General features: G+C 40.4%; 1 protein-coding gene across 1 annotated transcript in view; it reads right to left on the bottom strand.

Annotated features, from left to right (window-relative positions):
* Positions 1-20,909, bottom strand: part of LOC146321064 (furin-like protease kpc-1) — a 248,404-nt gene that overhangs the window by 166,865 nt on the left and 60,630 nt on the right. The window lies entirely within an intron of this gene.

Raw genomic sequence — 20,909 nt, 5'->3', positions numbered from 1 at the left:
TATGGTTGCAACGCAAAATATCCACAATTTTTACAGCTGCTTCTCTCACAATGTACGCATTACACAATTTAGCCACGTCAAAATGGCTTCAAAGCCAAAGGTGTTAACCCTAGAATTTCTTGTCAAAATGGCTACCGTGAAAAAGGTCTCCTAAATCAGTATGATGATTCTCCAAACAAAATTAAAATTAAAATTTTGGTCCAAGTCAATTAGACTCTACAGTATTGAGAGCATTTTTTGTGAGTTAAAAAAAATAATAAGGTGCTCATTTCCTTTAATTAGGACATTGACTACACCAGGGATTTTGTTATAGTAGGTCACCCGAAAACTACTTTGTTGTTATGAACAATTTTTAAGTCCATTGCCCCTCTGTGAACATATTTTTGGGAATGAATTTAAACTTTCTATTGAGCATTACTATCTGTTCATTTGTGCATATTTGAACAATTTACCTCCTACACGCTGCAGTGTGGAGACTATATTTAAACACTGCTCTCTATGAGAAATGTGGATGCTTTAACATTGTTTAGCATGGGGGGGCTTGCTTAATGGGACTTGGCTAAGCATGTGTAATTAAGAGCAGGGGTAAGTGGTGAGTTGCAGAGTGCATAATATGTGTGTGTATGTGTGTGTGTGTGTGTGTGTGTCTGTGTGTGAGGGATATGGTAGCAGCATCAGGCCATGATGGAGTGCTTTGTGGAGCCAAACACCCATTCAGCAAGCTGTGTGCTCATTAATCCTGCCAAACTCCACTTGTTACATGCACGCACAGGAAATCATGAGGCTAGGTAAACAGGGAACTGCTGCGATCCATCACTGCACGCCAGCGAACACAGGAACACACGGACATGTAACTGAACACACACACACACACACACACACACACTGATGCAGTGTACATGAGGGATGATAAGCTCACACCCACAAACATACAGTAAAAACACACACAGCTCTGCATGAACCCAACAAATGTACAGAGATAAACAGATGCAAACTAAATCATACATTCAAATTTTATACACTCTTAGAAATAAAGATGTTAAGTAGAACCATCAAGGGTTCTTCGGTTTGTCCCCATAGGAGAATCCTTTTTGGTTGTTTGGGTGTTATACCGAGAGGATTTCTTTTTATTCCAAGAGGTTTATGTAGAACCCACTAGGGTTGGGCGATTGGACGGATGTATCGTCTATCAACGATGGGATGAATCCATCACCGATTGCTTTTTAATGGCCAATTTTTAGGGCGATATTTGTCATTGTATTTTGCTAATGTAATAGTCTGCAAAGTGACAGCCTCAGCTCTGCACCTTGCTCTCATCCAGTGGCGCAGTTCACACCCACTCAGCCAATCATGAGTGAGCTGAGCTGGGTGATGAGTGAAAGGAAAACAGCCTGCAGAGTCGGGATTTATTCTGACCAAACCAGAGCTGGTGATTGTTGGAAGAGTGAGCAGACTAACAAAGATGGTTTTGGTGAGTTTTAAATGTTTCTCTCTCAAGTTTGAATTAAGTGTGTTTTCCAAGGTGTTAACGAGCCAATTAAGGTTGTCTTAGTTTGATAAAAGAGAGAAAATTGAATTCAGAAGATGTATGGTTGTATTTCTCTGTTTAAAATGGAAAATAAGTGTGAGAACATGTAATTTCTAGACACTTTGTGAGTTTATTTTGTCTATTGGATATAGTGAACATGTGCCGCATGTGTAATTTTGTGAATTCGCCGCTTGCGCATATGTCCCAGCTGAGACCCAAGAGGACGGGAGAAGGTGGGAGGGTTTTTTTTATGAAGATATTGCCAATTGCCAGTGATCGTTTGAAAATTTTTAACATATCGTCCAACTCTAGAACTCATCCTGGGTTCAAAGGTTTTATCTAGAACTCACTCACGGAGTTCTACCCAGAATTCTTTTACATTATGGAACAAAGATTTGACAAAAGAGTTCTTCGAGAATTTCAAATGTCCTTGAAGAACTCTTTCTTCCAAAAAGGGTTGAAATGTGTTCTGAATGGAACCATGACTGGTTGATTCCACCAAGTGCAGCACGTCTGCGCCGCGGTTCTGATCCATCCTCCGCACGGCTGCAAGCCCCAACAGCAGCGTTTCAGAAACATTTCAGCAGCAGAGCGTTTTGCCCGCCCAGTTATGTTTACTTAACACGTATTTGAAGCAGAGCGGAGTGGACAGCTGCTTCTAAGACACAAGCATTGTGCAGAATAGCTGCGATCAGCCCCGGCCGACGTGGCGCAGCCGAAATGTGACGCAGCCGCGCCTGTTAGTGCCTATTAAGCTGTTAGTGTTCAAAAGAACCCTTTACAAACCATTTCCTCTGAAAAGGGCTCTTCAGAAGCAAATGGTTCTGGGTAGAACCCCAGCCCTTTAGGAAGAACCCTTTTGGAACCCTTATTTCTCTAAGTGTGCACAATAAGACCATGTAACACTGTTTCCTCATTCTGAACGCTGTCTTTGCTTTACGTTGGAGATGTTAGAGGGCAGTTTCCATATCAATCCAGGAATAGTTCTCTTCTGTACATTACAGAGGAATCACATCCAGCACGGGTGAAGGCCTGCACTTGCTATTAGTAGAAAGAAATACTGCCACAAAGCCTGGGAAGAAATCAATAGAGCTTGACCCCAGTTTGACCTCTCGTTGAATGGAGAAGTTATGGTACCACACTGGCCTTGACATTAGCTTATTTGATGTGTGTTTTCCCGACAACAGCTCACTCTGCTCTCCGTCTCTCCTTCCTTCCTTTCGTCCCCCTCTTTCTCTTTTGTCTCCCTGCTTGCTTCAATTGCTTTGTTTCCATCTCCTAAATGCTTGTGAATACACACACATGCCAACACGCACACGCCCACACACACATATATGCACGCACGCGTCACATGACAAATGCAGTATAGGGCCAGTTACACAGCCCAGTAGTTAGACGCAGCGTCGGAGCAGATCTGTTATATCTGTACGCCTGCCTGGCTGGAGCATTTACTGAAGCCATCAGTGAAACGACGTTCCATATATCTTTGACAGAGAGGGGAACAATACTATTTACACCAATTTAGCTCAGGGAGGGGGGAATTTCCAGTTAATGGGTAACTTTTTTTTTTCTCTTATTGTTTTAACATCCAGTTTTCAAAATGGCCACCCTTCAGGAGGACAGATGAGACATGCTCCCAGGCGGCTACTCACATGCTAATAAACTCTATTACAAAAGCATGTAAGAAAACAAAGTAGGGCCTTCAGAAACGACTCTGGTCTCTATTTCACTACACTCCTTCATCATACTGTAAGCTGCTAAATATCATACTAAATCCATATGCAAATAGACACGACCGCAAAACAACCATGGGAATGTAAACACAATTTTATGATTACAGATTTTACAATTACAGCTTTCGCTGTTGTTTCCTTCTATCCTTTGTCCGTGTCACGGTGCAGCTGCAGAGTTCACCCAGCTGAGCAGCTCATAATATTTACCCAGACTGTTCTCGCTCCACAGAGGCAGCCTGGGAACACAAGACCCGATAAGGTCAAAGGTCTCAGGTCACCCAGGGGCCAATCAAGGGTTAGTGGTGGAGCAGGTTCAGGTTTGGGCTGGATGTAAAAAGGTCAGCGGGGTCAGGTCAGGTCAGAGAAAGGGCTAGCTGTCCCGCAAGGGATAGCAAAAGGTGACAAGAAAATTAGGGTAAAATCAAACATGGGCATAGATAGATGTACAGTTGTTGTAGGAAAGAGAAGAGATTTATAAATATCAAAATGGTCAAAGTTATGGTTGAAGGTTTTCCCATGATGGGAATATTACCCCTTTAATTTTATTCTTTGATGTTGTTATTCAACTTATTTGGGAGCACAAAGATTCTTTAAATTACCACAAAAAAGACCCTGATAATCACACTGGATTTTCTTTTCATTTTCTTTGGTATTATAATAATTTTGTGAATCTGTGAAAAACTGTGAAAAAGATGTGGGTGGTGATGCAAAGGTCCTGAACTAGTAGACCCCTCTGAAATGGTAGATAAGGAAAATCCATCTAATGCATCTGTTTTGAAATGTTATTTTGATGGTTTGAGGAATAGGAGCACTGCTGTTGGACACTTAGTTGAAACATACATGCGATGCTCCACCTGTTGAACAGTCACGTTTAGGAACAGAGCCTCTATACTGCATGTCTGATTGAGAGTTCCTGCATAGTTCACATTTACAGATTTGGCACTCTGCTTCTTCACACAAGACTAGAGTCTACAGTCACACCAGCACTCCTGTGAGGCTGTAGTTTGAACTAAATGCTATCATCAACATGCTAACATGTTCACAATGATAGTATGTTAATGGTTAACAAAAATATTGTTCACCATGTTTACCATCTTAGTTTAGTGTGTAAGCATGCAAAGATTTGCTAATTATCTCTAAACACAATGTACAGCTGAAGCGGATTTTGCAGGTTGGCCATACACCAAAGAAGTGAAAAAATGAAAATGTTGACCTTACGACGCCAGATGGGACAGTAAAGGGTCATCAAAATTAGTACGCTGATCCGAAGACGTATCCAAAGAATATCTGTACCAAATTCCATGGCAACATCTACTAGCTGCTAAGATATTTCACTCGCAAATGTCAACTTTGTGGTGGCACAAGAGGGAAAGTCCGGGGATCATCAGTGTCATAGGATAGATATTGCACTCCACAGCTTAACAACAGGCTACAATTGTAGCATGAAAAATTAATGGAAGAAACCAGTGCAGATAAAAAAAAAAAGAAAAGGTGATACAATTATATTACAGCAAAACATCATTTCTGGGTTGGACTATGACTATGACAGCTGTGTGAAAACTAACACCAGGGTTTCTGCAGGTTTCAACAAGTTAAAGAACTTTTTAAGACCATTTTAAGACCATTATAAATTCAATTTAAGGCCTATTTTACCTTCATACTGGTAAACTGGACTGGATCAGTGAACATGGTTGGAAACAGCTCACCTGTGTTAATTGCTTTTATAGGACTGATGTTCAAATGGTTATTGGTTCCATGTTGGTTTTGTTTTGTAGTTCTTACAGCGCGACCAAGACAAATCTTTCCTAAAAACACATTTAAACGCAAGACTGAATAATACAACTTTACAAAAGTAGTACAGTCTTCATTAATCCAATCAATGTGTTAAACAAGTGAAAGTCATTAGACATTTGAGAGCTTAAAATTCAGATTATTGGAACCTGTGGGTGCGTACAGACAGACAAGCAGGACATGCCAGACATTCTAGGTCTCTGTAAGTATTTTTCCCTGGAAACTGGAGCAGATTTTGATGAGAAATTCTGGGAAATACCAGGATCTCAATGCCTGGTATTTAACCCCAGTAGAAATGTGATGAAGAGCACAATAACAACCAAAGTATGTGAATTATAAACACAATATATGAAGATGCTGCAACTGCAGGCTAAAAACAAGCACATTTTTATTTTTAGCGGGATCAGTTTTTTATACACAAACAACTGCCTAGATATTCGGCGCGCAAATAAATGGAGCAAAATAATGGGCAACAGCTCCCTTTAGACCTTTTTCCTCCTCCCATTTTAGCTTCTTATAAAACAGAAATGACCCACTGAACACTTCGAACCACTGTATCAATGCCTGACTGACAGAAATGGAGCTCTGCCTCCCTCCTGCCCAGCCTACACAACACAAACAGACTCACAATGAAGCCTGTATGAATGGAGAGCTGTCAATCACAGGAAAGCCATCCATCACCAGGCAATATACAAATGATCATCTCCTACAATCATATTCACCAGGCGTAGTATACACACACACACACACATATACATATAGTGAGGATAAATGCACGCAGACACAAACAATCAAACACAGGCATAAACAAAAATACACACATTCACATACAAAATGCACATAAACATACACACAGCTCATCCAGTGTTGGCGCCCAGACTGTAGAAGTCATCAGGGACCTGTAAAGCATTACCCTCTGTGTGACTCGAGCCACTCCAGAAATAGCCTCTGTAATGTATTCTTACCGCCACCGTCTCTTTTGCACAATAGTGCCCTTAATAACACACTCCATTTCTGTTGGCATAAATAAGGGCTCCATTTCCATCTTATTTCATGCAAATGAGAGCGCCGGCGCCCAAACAGGTAGTGGGAGTAGTGTGTGAGTGGAGTGTGGAAGTGTGTAGTTGCCGAGTGTAGTGGCATGATTGGGGACGAGCGAATTCAAATGAGCGTTGGAGAGACCCCACAATGTGCCAACGACTCCCACGCCAGCCTGCCAACGGTGTGACAGACAACGTCACTTACGGGCCCCGCAACCCGCACAGGGTACCATTACAGGGGCCAACGCAAAACCAATATTTATCCAGGCAAATGGTTCTCTGGAGAGAGATTATTGATGCAGACGCGAGAGTTGCACTCCGGTAGTAGGCGCTGGTGCAGCCCACCACCGTAGCACCTCTCTGATTTGCTTATCCCGTCAGTTAGCTGCGTTTTAGGAAGCAGCGATTGGTTCCTTTTTTTGTAACCATGCCATGAGTAACAAGAAACCACAGCAAGGAACATCTGGATCACCCGTGACTGACAGGAACAGGCTTTTCTGCACACAGATTAGGTAAAATGGCTACTTAATAGCATTGCTCTGCTACACCTCATGGACCCACTGTTCGCTCCATGTTTCTTCATAAGTGCTCTTTTATAATGTGTTGTCTGCAATTAACTTCTTCATCCTCTTCTCACAACTCTGGTCTCTTCTCCCTCTGTGTGAATGGTATCTCTGAGTTTTGCCTCTTGTGTGTAGTCTGTCCTCTTTCCCGGTATCCTTGGTACAGAGGATGTTTTGTAGTCAAGGTCCTACAAGAGATTGGCAGCACCCAGACGCTGCTCAATGTCTTCTCTCTGATCTTTCATCTTTCACCTCAAACACTTTTACACTTCTCCTCAAACTTAAAATATTTACTTAAAGGGAAAATTTTGCACTTTTCATGTGATCGTCCAGTCAGAGTTGAAGGTAAATATAGTCAATTGAAGCAATAAATTCCTCTGCCTGCCTACAGCAGGATGCATTGCATGCAGGCTTCCAGCGCCCAAATCCATACTGTTATGTATCACCACCCTAGCCTTCAGCTATTAGTACTTTGTTAGCCAAAACATAGCATTAGGTCACAAAAATACTCATGTAGCATGTCCCCTGGGACGAGAAATCCAAGCTGTAACTGGATGCGGGAAGAACCTGCTCAGTTTTCTTGGTCAGGATAGGACACACCAAGGAATTCATTGCTTCAGTTGACTCCATTTACCATCAACACTGACCGGACATCCAAATGAATAGTGCTGAATTTTTCCTTTCAAAAGAGCACTCCACTGATCACGCACTGTGCTCCTAAAAACAATCCCAGACATCTTTTTACAAATGATGAAAACTGATGCAGAAGAAGCAGAGACACTGTCTTCTTTTTAATTCCAAACATTTTCTCTTATTGTCAAAACCTGCTGCCTACATTACACACAATGCATCTCGAGGTATCCACCAACAGTTTGATCAGACATTCAGATGTGTTATCATTAGCATGAGCCTAACTACAGAGGTCTCACATCTTCCAAACCTCAAGATTTTATTCATTTTCAAACATTCATCTCAAAGAATAATTAAGGATGGATGCATGAATGGATATAATGACACCTATTCTGCATTAACAGGTTATAGTGTAGCTGTTGTATTCTGCACCCTCCTCAAAATAGTCAAAATAAGAACTGTGATCAGTTAGCCTGGGCTGCAAGTAGTTTCTACAAGTTACCGATGCTGGTGGAGATTGGTGTTGTGACGATAACATTAAGGAATCTAAAGACAGGCTCAGTAGTCTTTTCTTTTTCAGTAACGCCAAGCAAAGCATTTCCACTGCAAACCCTCTCCTGGCTGTGATTCTCCCTCTCTATCGCAGTGATTAAAGAACTTAAACAGGAGGTAGTCTGCTATCTAGTAATAAGAAAAGGTGGAATAGAAGCTAGATGTAATTTCCTTCTTGACGTATTTGCATAGCACACTTTTGTTCAATATCACAAAGTAAATGAAAAGATGTAACCACAGTTACCATATGGAGTGTAATCAAAGCATGGCCTGATCATATACATATGTATTGTGGTAGCAATATGAGTATGAGTACCTAATATTTCAGGACTGCCCCTTTTAAATGAGAAAGGTATAGGTATGTTTGTCTAAAAATAAAGTTGCATTAATAATGATTGTTGATTGCTACAGAATGACCACTGGCTGCACAGTGCATCATAGTTTACCCATCACTACATCACTCGACTGTACACTATACCACAGATATGCTGTGCATCATCAAAGATATTGCAACAGACATCATGTTTTTTTCAAGAAAGCATCTACAGTGCCAGCAGCAATGCCAGTGGCAGCAACTGATTATTGATGATGCTGATCACTTGTGATGTTTCACTCAAACACAGCACTTTATGAGGCTCCCTATCGAGTCCAATTACAGCCACCCCACAATATCTTCTGCCCTTTGCAGCAACACAAACTCATTTTCAGGATCCAGAAAGTTCTATTTCTATGTGACACGTATGTGGTCTCAGAAAATCAAACCAAAATCATATTTTTATTTTTCAAGAAGTACAAAAACAGCCTAGAATGCCAGCGGCAATGCCAGCGGCAACAACTGATTTCTGGGGCAGCTTAAGTCGCAGATTGACTGTTTGTTACCTCATACTGAGGTGCAGGATGAGTGTGTGGAAAAACATACATGTTCTGCTGATGTGAAATTGTGTAATCCCTGAATTTGTCTCCATCTTTGCTGCTTTTACTCTGCACTTCCCAGCGATAAGTTGTCAGTCAAGCCGTGTGGGCGGCTTTCTGACAGCTTTTTCCTTGGGCTTTATTCTGCTGATGAAGTTTGAGTTTCTTCTGAGTTTCTTTTTCTACTCTAGCCTTCTTCTGTTCAAAACACTTCAGAAGTGTAGGCAGACATGTAGCCATCACTTTCTGCGCATGAGACTTATCCAGCATCAGGTGTTTAAAGCAACGTGAGAAAAGTTAAACTTAAAAAATTAACATGCATTTATTTTGAGATCCTTAGTTTGGAACTAAAATTTTATGGATGCACTGATACCGCTTTTTTCTCACTGAGTATGACTACAAGTACATTTGGGTACCTGCTGATACTGAGTACCAATACTAGTACTTAATAATATCATTACAGTTCTTACAATGACTTTAAAAACATGTTTTATTTTCACCAGATGTTGCTTACTTTCTATATGTAACAAACTGCTGCAGCTCTTTCCTGCTAGTGTAACCGTAGTTACTGTATACTAGGGGTGGAATGGATCATCATTGGTCTGTGGTCCGTATGGATGAACCCCCATGGTTTGCCCAACATGTGACCAGCAGACTAAATGAAACCATCACAGTGTGAAATTTAGTTTTATTGCTGCTGTTTATTGCTTTTTAAAGCAATAATTCCCTGCATGTCAACATAGAGTTCCGGTGAAAAGACGAGACAGGTGCCGCTGCGTTTTGCTCTGCAGTGCATCTCTGTGTGGTCGTAGAGTATTAAAAAAAAAAAAAAAAAGAAGAAGAAGAAAGAAGCAGGACTGATTTAAAAGCCGTCACATTGCCTCTATGAAATGAAATCCCAGCTATGACTTCAGGTATTTTCAGTGGTGTAACTGTGAAACTGGGCATGCTGTCATAATATAAACAGATCATAAGATTAGTGACTAGCAACTTCTAACCAATCAGATGGCGCTGAGGATGGGACACTGCGCTAGACTAGAGTGTAGCAGTGTATCTCACTATACATACTATGTATAATTATCTATTCTATGTACTATAGTATAGTATAATGCAGTATAGTATTTTAAGTATACTGTATGGTATTATTACTATAGAGTAATTATTAATTACTATCCTTATTAGTAGTAATAGTAGCATTAGTAGTGGTGGTGGTAGCAGTTGTAGTATATTCACCATTACATAACTATGGTGATGACTACAGAGAGATCAAAGCGAAGTGCATTTTGAAAATTATTTAACCCTAATCCCACCATTTTTGTGAGGCACCCCTATTGTACCAACATTTTTGGGTTATTTGTATTAAATTCCTGCGCTAAATTCATATTGCTTAGTAAGCTGTGCAGTTTACTGTGTGCATTATATATTTCAGCAGGAATAATTCCACAATATTATTATGGACTTGCAGCATAAGTTTACTGTTGCCTCTTACCTAAGAGCTAATTAGTTCCTACCTGCCATTGTTTAGGATGGACAGGTATGAGTGTTAACCCTGCTCTGATGCCCAAAGAGTGAAACTGGGTGTACTGTACTGCTGTGCTGTTGTGGTTAAGATTAACAGGAGAACACAGAAGAGTACACAAAAAGAAGTTGTAGCCACTTATTACCCACAGGCAGGAGGACTGGAAAACGCCAAAGCAAGAAAAGAGGGTTGTGGCAGCAGTGTGTTTTTCTTCGTCTTTGTTTTAATTACCTGAGACACTGAACTATTTTATGCTTGGCGGGACTTATTGGACAGTACTTGTGGCCTACGGGTCCACTCTGTGAGTTTGTTTCAGTTTTGCATGGAGTGTTCAACAAGTTTATGAACAACTGCCAAAGTCGCTGCGATCATTAGTGGATGACGTTGAGGACGAGTCTCTTGCTGATAGTAACGGTGCGACCAAGAAAATAAGCTTTAGGATTAACAAACTTTGCCTTGTGTAGGTTCTTTACATGTTTTATCAAACCGCTTGTGTTGAGTGGCTACTTTTTGGAAAGTGGTATCAGGTGTGAGGTATCGGAGTCGTTTTATGAGTTATGAGGACAGTATCGGACCAACACCCGACACTGGTATCAGTGTGTCCCCAAAGTTGATCACGATTACATAACACGTTCAGGAAACGCAGGCCTTGAGGAGCAGTTGGTAAAGTCGGGGGACGCGGGGAGTCGAGGTGGAGAGGAGAAAAGGTTTACAGGGGTGGATGGTGGTCAGATAAAAGAGCTCCACACTCGCTTCGAGGAAAGGTTAATGTCTCTCTCTCGATTTCTCTATCTCTCCCTCCCTCGCTTTCCCAGCTGAGGTCTGTGTGACTTACAGCAGGTCCACACTGCATTAGATTAAATCATAAATTACCCACCCACCCCCATATCTGCATCCCCCCCCTCCCTCCCTATCTCACTCTTCCCTCTCCCGTCCTCTCCCTATCTCAATCTCGCGCTCCCTTTATTCTCCTATATTCCATTCCCCATGTATTTCTCCTGCTCCCCCACTATTATTTCTCCCCAGCTCTAATCATTATTCTCTTTTCTTGGCCCCCCTCATTTCTCTCGCTCCCCCTGTACTCTACAATATGAATGCGCTTCTGTTAAAAGGGCGGCTAAAGTGGGCTTGGACAGCAGGCCATGTGGGTGAATACTTGCTGGTGTGATGTGTTGTTTGTCTTATAGTGTGTCTTTGAGTGGGGGTGTTGCAGCTTGGTATAGGCCTTCAAGCTAGCATGTTGCTATACGTGCTGTCCTTGTTTTCTCAGTTTGCTGCAAAAACACCTGGAGTGGAGAGACACAGGTTAAAGATTCATCCTGTAGGTTATACAGTTTGGTGTTTGGTGGCACACAGGGAAATTCTCCAGCTTATCAAGACGTTTAATCGATTTTAATTGGGCCTCACAAACACAGCAATGCAAGTGTAGAGACCACATTGTTTGGTGTGTTTATTTGCTAATGTAAATGTTAGCATTTCCTCCTGACTAATTTACTGTACTACCCTCAGTAGTAACAAACTTACTTTTAAGGCTACGGGGCACATCATTAGCTTGCTAGTTTCTGGGGTTACATTTAAAAAGAAATCCCTGTTCACAGCTTTCTTACTGTGTCGATGCTGGTCCTGAATTCTATTTTTATTCTAGAATTCTTCTAAAGTTTAGGTCAATGCTAGCAGCCCTGTCTTACTCTTCACTGGATTTAGGGAAGGTTAAATTCCACCAACTCTAGTCAACATTAAGCATGTAAGCTAAGCAGCTAAACAGGGTTATGTTAGAACACTGACATTTTCCTATCACTTTTATAATGCAAGGACTAACTAGCTCTACACTGCAATACAAGACCACTGCTGACTTTTTTTTTTTGCATTGGATATGAAGATTTAGCCTCAGTATTATAGCACAATACGCAGCCATTAAGTGCCACATACATCAAAGTCCATTATCAGGGCCTCTCATTTTAAAGGACCTGTGTGTAGGATTTAGTGGGATCCTAGCTTTGAGCTTTCAAATTGTAAACACCTCGTCTCATTGTTCCATTCCAGGGAAAACCTATAGTGGATGTGAAACTCTTGCAAAAAATGAAAGGCAGTACAGTATCTAGAGCCGGTGTTTGGTCTGTCCGTTCTCGACTACTGTAGAAACATGGCAGTACAACATGGCAGACTCAGTGGAAGTGGACCTGCACGTGCTCATTCTAAGGTAATGAAGACAAAGACTTTTATTTTCGGGTGATTATGAATATTATATTCCATTTCTGCCATAGTCTGCCCATAAGCCCCCCTCCCGGTAACTCTTACACACTGAACCTTTAAAGCGTTAAATTAGCCAACGATGGAACATTAGCTTGACTAGCTAGCTACTCTTTATTGATACAGAAAATTTGATAGATGTCTGCTAGGCATGATAAACACTCTTTTGCCTAGCTCTGGCTGAAATCAAAGACTGATTATTTAAAATAAATGTACCCCTGTATCATTATTACAACTGCATATAATATTTCAAACAGTTCCAAATATTTTTTTTGTTTCAAGAACTTTATTAAAATGACTGTGCAACTTGAAACGAGAATGAATAAGGGATGTTGCTGTCCTTAATCAAATTTTATAAAGAAAATAATAATTAAAAAAATGAGTCAAATTTTAGAAATGACTTGAAACAAGTTAATTTTCACTAGAAACAGGATGAAATATTGTACTGGCCTTTTTTTCTGTTGTATAAAGAAATTAATGACATAATTACAGACAAATATGGCTTTTTCTGTGTATGAATGGATTGGAGAGGTGAGTGTGTACAGTATGGGAAAATTGAAAATACTGTGGAGTGGACAGGCGGACACTATGATGATACTCGTAAACATAGAAGGGGTTTCTGGGTAATTGTAGCTTGCAGAGGCTCCCAGAGGACCCTTGTGCACACTTGCAAACTCTACACTTTGTGTATATTTGTGGTTCTGTGCTTCAAACTATGTTTGGCTGGCAGGGAAGGATATCTAGAGGCACTGAGAAGTTTATTGGTTTATTTTTTGATTTATTTTTATTTACTAGTCTTATTTTCTCATGATTAAACCAGGTTCCATTCTTGGGTTTATTCTTTATTTCTTGTGTATTCTGGCTCTGGTAAATGCAGCCCTGCCCCCTAGTGCACATATTAATGTCACGTCCAAGTACAATGACAGACACCTATGTAAACGTGCGCACATGTCGTCTGTTATTGTTTATGGACTTACAGGCACAGAGGCTTGTTCCAGGCTTAACAGAGCATTGTGGGATAAGTAAGAGCCCAGGCATTAAAAAAAAGAAAAAAACAACAGTCCTTCCATTCAACCCCCACACACCTTGCACCGCCGCTCCGCTGGAGAAAAAAGGGGAATAAAATAGAGTGACCCTGCCACTGGCAGCTCTCTTTTTCCCCCACTGCTCTCTTCTTCCTCCCCCTTGCCGTGTGAAATCAAATTTCCATGTGGCTCCCGTATCTGTTGCACAGCGAGGTGATTTATCAGGGATGCAAAGAGCATGCAGAAACAATCTTTATTACATCCATTTCCTGCTTGTCAGCCGGGATCATGTTGGCTGTTCATTAAAGGCGCGGCGCAGGTGAGGAGAATGCATCCCGATGCCTTGATAGATTGTCTGCTCCCCTGTGGTGACAGCAGCTGGATGGATTGAACAGCGGGGGGCGAGGAGGGAGGAAAAAAAGCGCTGACTCCGTCGCTGCCCCTGTCAGACACACTTTTACATAGCTGGCCAGTGTCATTTCTACCAAACAGCCCCTCACACACGTGCTCACACAGACTTTTGACACTCTTTGGACTTAAGCCAGGAGCCTGACTTAATGCATGGATGCATCCATACACACCGTGAGCATACAAATACAAGTATTTATGGACACTAATGTAAAAATACAGAGACATGGTAAAGATGAGATTTATCTTATTACCCAGTTTTAAACCTTAGCTCTATCTGAAAACACCAGCCTGATAACCGCCCATTAGGAAAAAATACATAACATTAACTGTGACAGACTTTTTGGCAAATTCAAAAAACAGAACTTGTAAAATAATTGTATTAATTTTAATAACCATCATTACACTCATACGGATAATTCGGTGTTGCTTGGCGACCACTTTGTTTAGCTACTTGTCAAGGACTTTGTTGCTCGCTGGTGAAAGATAATCATGATAATCATGCTCTTATTATTTTGTGCAAAGGAGCATCTCAACAGCAGCCGGCTGTGTGTTCAGTGGTTTGTGTGTAACACTTTTTCAAATGCACAGTGATTAGGGAAATTATGGCCCGTTCTGTTTACGCTGCACAGAGAAAATACAGTGTGCTCAAATACTAAGTAATATGATAGAAGTCACTAAAGTATGAGCTAACTCTGCACTGGTACACGGCTCAGTTAACACATACAAATCACTAGCACAGCAGTAGCATACTATACCAGTTGTTTCTGTATTAATCAATTAAAAACCTTGTAAGGGGTCCTTGGCTGAGAAAAAACTGAGAACCTCTGGTCCAAATGTAGCAGGAAGGCAAATATAACACTTTCTAAGATGTTTAATTAACTTTAAGGCCAATTTTGGAATAAAACTGAACACCAAATGAGAAGATACAGACATACTCTTTTAGGGGTAAATACATATAGTATCACTTCAAAATTATCAGTCAAGCAAAATTATAATTAAATGGTTGAGTTAAAGAACATTTGTCCAAATATGTTTACTAGTGTGAAAAATCTATATTTGTTGTTAATGATACTGATCATTACAACTGTCTCAGAGCAACATCTGAAAAGAGTTCACGGGAGAAATGAGCCGATATCCATGTAGAATTCAATATTTCTATTCTGACACCTGAATTATTAATGTGGTTTTCTGTGTTTTGGTTTATACATGGATTTTAATTTAGTAGGTAAATGCCATCCTGTCTCATTCAGCCTACAGACAGCCTGATGTCATGATGAATGTAATGTAATGACTGTAATTTACCGTGTAGATTGAACTGATGTTTACGTCATTTTTACAGCTCATCTTTTGTCCAAATATAGATTGAGCTGGACACCTATTTACCCAGCAATGTTTCAAACAAGTGACTTAGCCAATATCATTTCTCAGTTCTATATTCTGAATCAAGCCATCCAGATTGACTGTGGTCACCGGGGGACAAAGTTTGCAAACATAAATTGCGAATACCACAAATAGCATTCAAATTCAACTCTTGATGATTTCAATGAAGATTTAACGTACACACATTTAGCGCTTGAAGTAAATTTTAAATAAGATAAGATTAATAATTAAATACAACCTTTATACAAGGAATTTAAGAGTATTTAATACTTTTTGATTCCTTTTATTAGTAGATGAGAATGTAAGACATTTTCAGAACCTGTGGCCACCCTGTGGTGATGTAATGTTACGTTTATGTTGCTGTACAATCAATAAGTCTAACAATGGCAGCTGATTGGAAGTCATGAAATTATATGGTGAGTTAGTATATTGGATGACTATAGTTTTGAATACTGCAATCATGGCTAATGTTCAGCAAAGCCCTGAGATGACAGCATCCCATGTGCAGACCACATGCTGACCAAGAAAACGTACAGTAAAAATGTACAGCACAGTTCTAAAAAATACTAATCATATTATCCTATTGGACTTTTTTAGAAATCCAAGGATTCTGTAGGACACTGACACACTCAGTACAACCGTGATGTGAGCAGACAGCAGAGTAAATGCTTTTTCATGCTGTATGGACACACCTCATTAAGTCAATCAACTGAGGCTGTAGAATATCAAAAATATAGCCGTACGTCTTACAGCAGCTACGTAAGCCTTCAGAATCAGCCATAAAACCTTTTATCACACCTCCTACATCAACAGATAAATACATACAACATGACAACATAAATACAGCTCTGCATCTATATTAGGACCACATTATCCCATCAGTGGACTGCTTTTACAACTACTAAATCACACCAGATTCAACTTACTGTAATTTCTGAGACATAAAATAAGGAAATGGTTCAACGTATACATCCAGGATTGGTTCAGGATGATGTTTATCTGTGTATATCCTACATGCTGTTACAATACTCTGCAAATTGAAAGCATATTTATGTACCAAATATACAATTTCCATGCTTTTTGCAAATCGGTCCTGCATTATAGGAACCTCTATTCACTGAGCTCACTGAATTATCTTAGACACTGCTCTTCTTTTCTTTCTTTCTTTCTCCCTCCCCGCCTCCATGCCCCCTTTCACCTCCCTCCCCTGGTCTAATTTGTGCCGTGTGTCTCTCTGTGTACCAATCACATGTAATGACAATGGCGTAAGCGCCGATCGATACAGGAGTGCTTTTGGGACGCCCAGCCAGGAAGGACGGAGGCCGGTGCTGATAGCAGGGTGACAGGGGACACTGTGGGGCTGCCGTGGGACATGGTGGGCAGAGGGTGGGCGCCATTTAACTAATGATCAACCTATATATTTAACCCACTCACTGTTCATAATCAGTGTACGACAGCCTAACGACCACTGTTTATGTTGAAATATGTGCACGGGAAATAAAAACCAATAAAGTTGGTATTCATCAAACCTGCACGCACACATTTATTAAGTAATGATAAATATCACCTCTGGTAAACCATATCTCTTTGAAAGTCCTAGAGCCCTTAATGTTTTGTTTCTTCTTCTTTGTAGACAAAAGTAGCAACGGAAAGAGATAAAGATGAAAAAACACTGCAGAAAATGAGGTGAAGATACGGCAGCATCCTGGGTGCAGGCATGCAGGAAAGCTTCCTGCACGCTGTTGGTGTTCCGTTTTCTCAATTGATCGTTTGGTCTATAAACCACTAGAAAACAGCGATAAAAGCTATTCACAACATCTCGGAGTCCAAGGTTCCAGCATCTAATGTCTTGTTTTGTCCAACCAACAGTTTAAACACATTCAGTTTACTATAATGAAAGGCAGAGAAGAACAAATTCTCACATTTAAAACTTTTTTGGCACCAAGACAAATGACTTCAGTTATCACAATAGCTTGAGATTATCTGTTGATGAACTAAACACTGCATTTCTGCTTCTTTTTGTTACACTTGTGTTAAGACTGTGAGTGATAAATTGTGCACAGCTCAATTTGTCTACAGTAACATACAGTATAATGTCAAACTTTATCTCGACTATTGTGTCTAACGTGTCATAGCTGAGAACCCTAGATTGTCACAACACTAAATGAAATCCTGCTAAACCAAACGGTTTTGACACGTTCACAGTGGTTTGTTAAAAACAAGATAAGTAAAGTTCTTTGTTTTGTTTGTTTTTCGAACCAAACAAAGGTTTAGAATGGGGGCAGTTACTTTCACTTTACATGAAATGTCAAATACAGAACTGAAGTAAACAAAATAAAAGGTGTGCACAGTATGACTTCAGTGCAGTTCATACATTACAAATTTCCCTTTTTGATTTTGTGCACCTTTTAAAGGTCTAATGTGTAAGATTTATGGAGGTTTATTGGCAGAATATGGCAAAAATGGAATATTTATAAGTATTTCATGATCCACCTTGTTGCACTGCCAAGTTTCTACAGTAGCCCTGAGCGGACAAACCAAACACTGGCACTAGCAGCAGTAGATGCCACTAAATCCTACATCCTGGTTCTTTAAGAAATGGATCAGTTTTCCCAAAAGCTGCAAACTGACTTTCTGTTGATCGACAAATCACAACAGCTCTGCTTCATTTGTTGTTACATAGATAATGTGGGTAAATTGTTAGTAATATATCGTGTGCACAATTGGTCAGGGTGTCTAATATACGGTATAATGTCAAACTTTCTCTCTACTAATATATCTAATGTGCCATAGCTGAGAATCCTAAACTGCCACAACACTTACACAGCCTAACAGTTTTATTTTACTCTTCCACAACAGGCTTGTTAAAAAAATAAAGTTTCAGCATGGGGACAGTAAACAATGATTCATGTTACATGAAATGTCAACTACAGAACTGCAGTGCATAAAACAGAAGGTGGGCACAGTATGACTTCTGTGCAATGCTCAGGTTATGCATTTGCTTTTAATTGCCGCACTTTTAAAACTGTTTCATCTGGTTTAGTTAAATCTGTTAAAAGTAATGCAGATTGAATGGCATTAACAGCTCCTCTGGATCTCCTGTAAGGAGCCACAGGTGCTCAGTCATGTACTACTTGAGAGACGAGATGAAATAGAAATATTAAAGGCAAAAGTTTCACTCTGAATAAAGTTTATGGTGTTTTCAAAATAAAAGCATAAATGCACAACCACAGAAATGAAGGTTGACGATGTATCAATGCCTGAAAGGTGGTTTGTGTGTCTTTAGAGATTGGTTTACTCAGGATTACACTTGGAAGTGGTCAGAAGTGGTTCTAAATGTACTCACTTCCTCAGGAACAAATCTGATTATATGCATCAAAATAAGTGTATGCACAAAACTGTGCGAACGCGTATTAGTGGGAAGAAAAAGTGCTGTGCTTTTTGAGGGTCATGCTGATATCCATGAAGTAAAGTAATAAAATAAATCTAATACAAGTATATCTAATGTTGTAACTGTGAGCGAACAGTCTGAAAGAGTGGAGTCAGAAGCAAACCCAAACACAGGAATACAAATTGAAGGTGGCACAGTGAATGTGATTCGACGCTTGCAGAGGAGCGGCCTCAGATGCCAATTACATTACCTCTAAAACAGAGGGATTGGATTGAAGGATGGAGATGGAGAGAGAGAGGGTGGAGGAGGAGGTGGAGGAGGTGGGGGGAGGTGGGCGCGCTTTCACTCAAAGAAAAATAATTTATTTCATTGTGATATTAAAATCAATAGGCATCGACTGAAAGGTGGCTAAAGGTGAGCGTGTACATGATCCTTCAGCTGTGAGAGGCAGACTGTCCGAGAGGGAGGGAAGGAAGGAAGGAGGGAGGGAGGGAAGGAAGGAAAAAAAAAAAAGAAGGGTGGCCAGAGGAGGAAGTCACCTCCTACTTAACAAAGAGGGAACAGGAAAAAAAAGACGAGGAAAAGAGCGAGGAAATGAGAGAAAGAGAAAGAAAGAGACGGAGAAGAGAAAGAGTGACGGAGCTCTTGCCCGGTGGAATCAATACAGAGAGGTGGAGCAGAGTACAATAGCCTCAGAGGAGAGGAGATTCAGTGGTGCAAGTCTAATACTCTCCGTCTCATACACACACACACACACACATGCACACACAAATACATTACCACACACACACACTCGCCCCCTCTCTGAATCCTTTCTGCTCTTGCTTTCTCCTGACATTTCCCTCTATATCCTTCCTCTATTTAATTTCTTTCTCTTTCTCTCCTGCTTGCTTGCTCATTCTGTATCCACCCTCCACTCCACACACACACACACACACACACACACACACACACACACACACACACACTTACACACTGAGTAGCTGTCTGTATGCAAAGGGATGCAGAGCAAAGAGAAGGCCTTCTGTCCAAAGCAGTCCAACATAACAGCAGCATCTTTGATCAAAGACAGACAGTGAAGCAAGAATCAACACACAAACAAGCAGATAGACACGCATGGATGCAAGAGGACAAAACACACACACACACGTGTGCCATCTCTCAGAATGATGCCACTTCTATAGGACATTTTCTCCAAATCCACTTTTCACACAAATCCTGCAGAGTCAGAGCCACTTGGATGCAAAATAAAAAAAAGTGTCACATGAACACTTTAACACACAAAACAGCACACTCCAACACTACTCCAGCTCTATCAGCACTTGAGACTAGTGAGGCTTCAATTAGTTCTTGATGAATGAGCCCATAAGATGCCGCTCTCTCATTTCCCTTGTTGCCAGATATCCCAGCAATCAGACAGAAATGAATTCTCATTGTGGCGTGACTGAGACGGAGATGACGGAGGTGGAGGTGGTGCTGGTGGTGGTGGTGGTGGTGGAGGGGGGGGGTTCGCACTAACATAAATCATTCACCCTCTCCACTGAGGGCCAGAGTTCAGCTTCATCAACTTGGCAAGTCTTCAGACAATCTAAAATCTTTTTGGAAGTTGCAAACTGTTGCACAACAAAAAACACTTCCAAATATTTTAGATATGTGCTCCTCGTCTTAATGTATTAAGCAGAAAATGGTATAGTTAAAATGAAACTACTAGCCCTTTTCAAACATTTTCAAGGTGTATTTTCAAGCTTTTCCAGCACCTTTATATCTATATATTTATAAATGCTCAAAATGATTAGGCCCTATTTCACTTTTTCATCACATTACTAGGCTTAGGCTTATTTTATGTCTTCATGTAAAAACTTAACTATTCAAGCAGATAACAATTTATCATAAAAGTCATCATTATTAGTAAAAGCACTTTACCCAAACCCTTGAAAAGGCTACATTATAATTAAAGTGTTTTCAAGGATTTCCAGCACCTGTAAAAACCCTGCTGAAAGAACTGAGTCCTGCTGCAAACTTTAAATTTGAAAAATATTGCACAAAACACCACTTATTTTGGGTGCCAGAAGACCCACATTTGTATAATCAATCTACAGTATTTAATCGGCATTATATACCTGTGTTCCTATTTGAAAGATCCCATCAGTATTAAAGTGAATGTGTGTGTGTGAGTGTGTGTGC

This window comes from Lutjanus erythropterus, chromosome 9 (genome assembly GCF_056507025.1).
Source record: "Lutjanus erythropterus isolate fLutEry1 chromosome 9, fLutEry1.hap2, whole genome shotgun sequence".
NCBI lineage: Eukaryota > Metazoa > Chordata > Actinopteri > Lutjaniformes > Lutjanidae > Lutjanus > Lutjanus erythropterus.
Note: the sequence above shows the minus strand (reverse complement) of the source record. Positions and strands in the feature narration are given on the sequence as shown.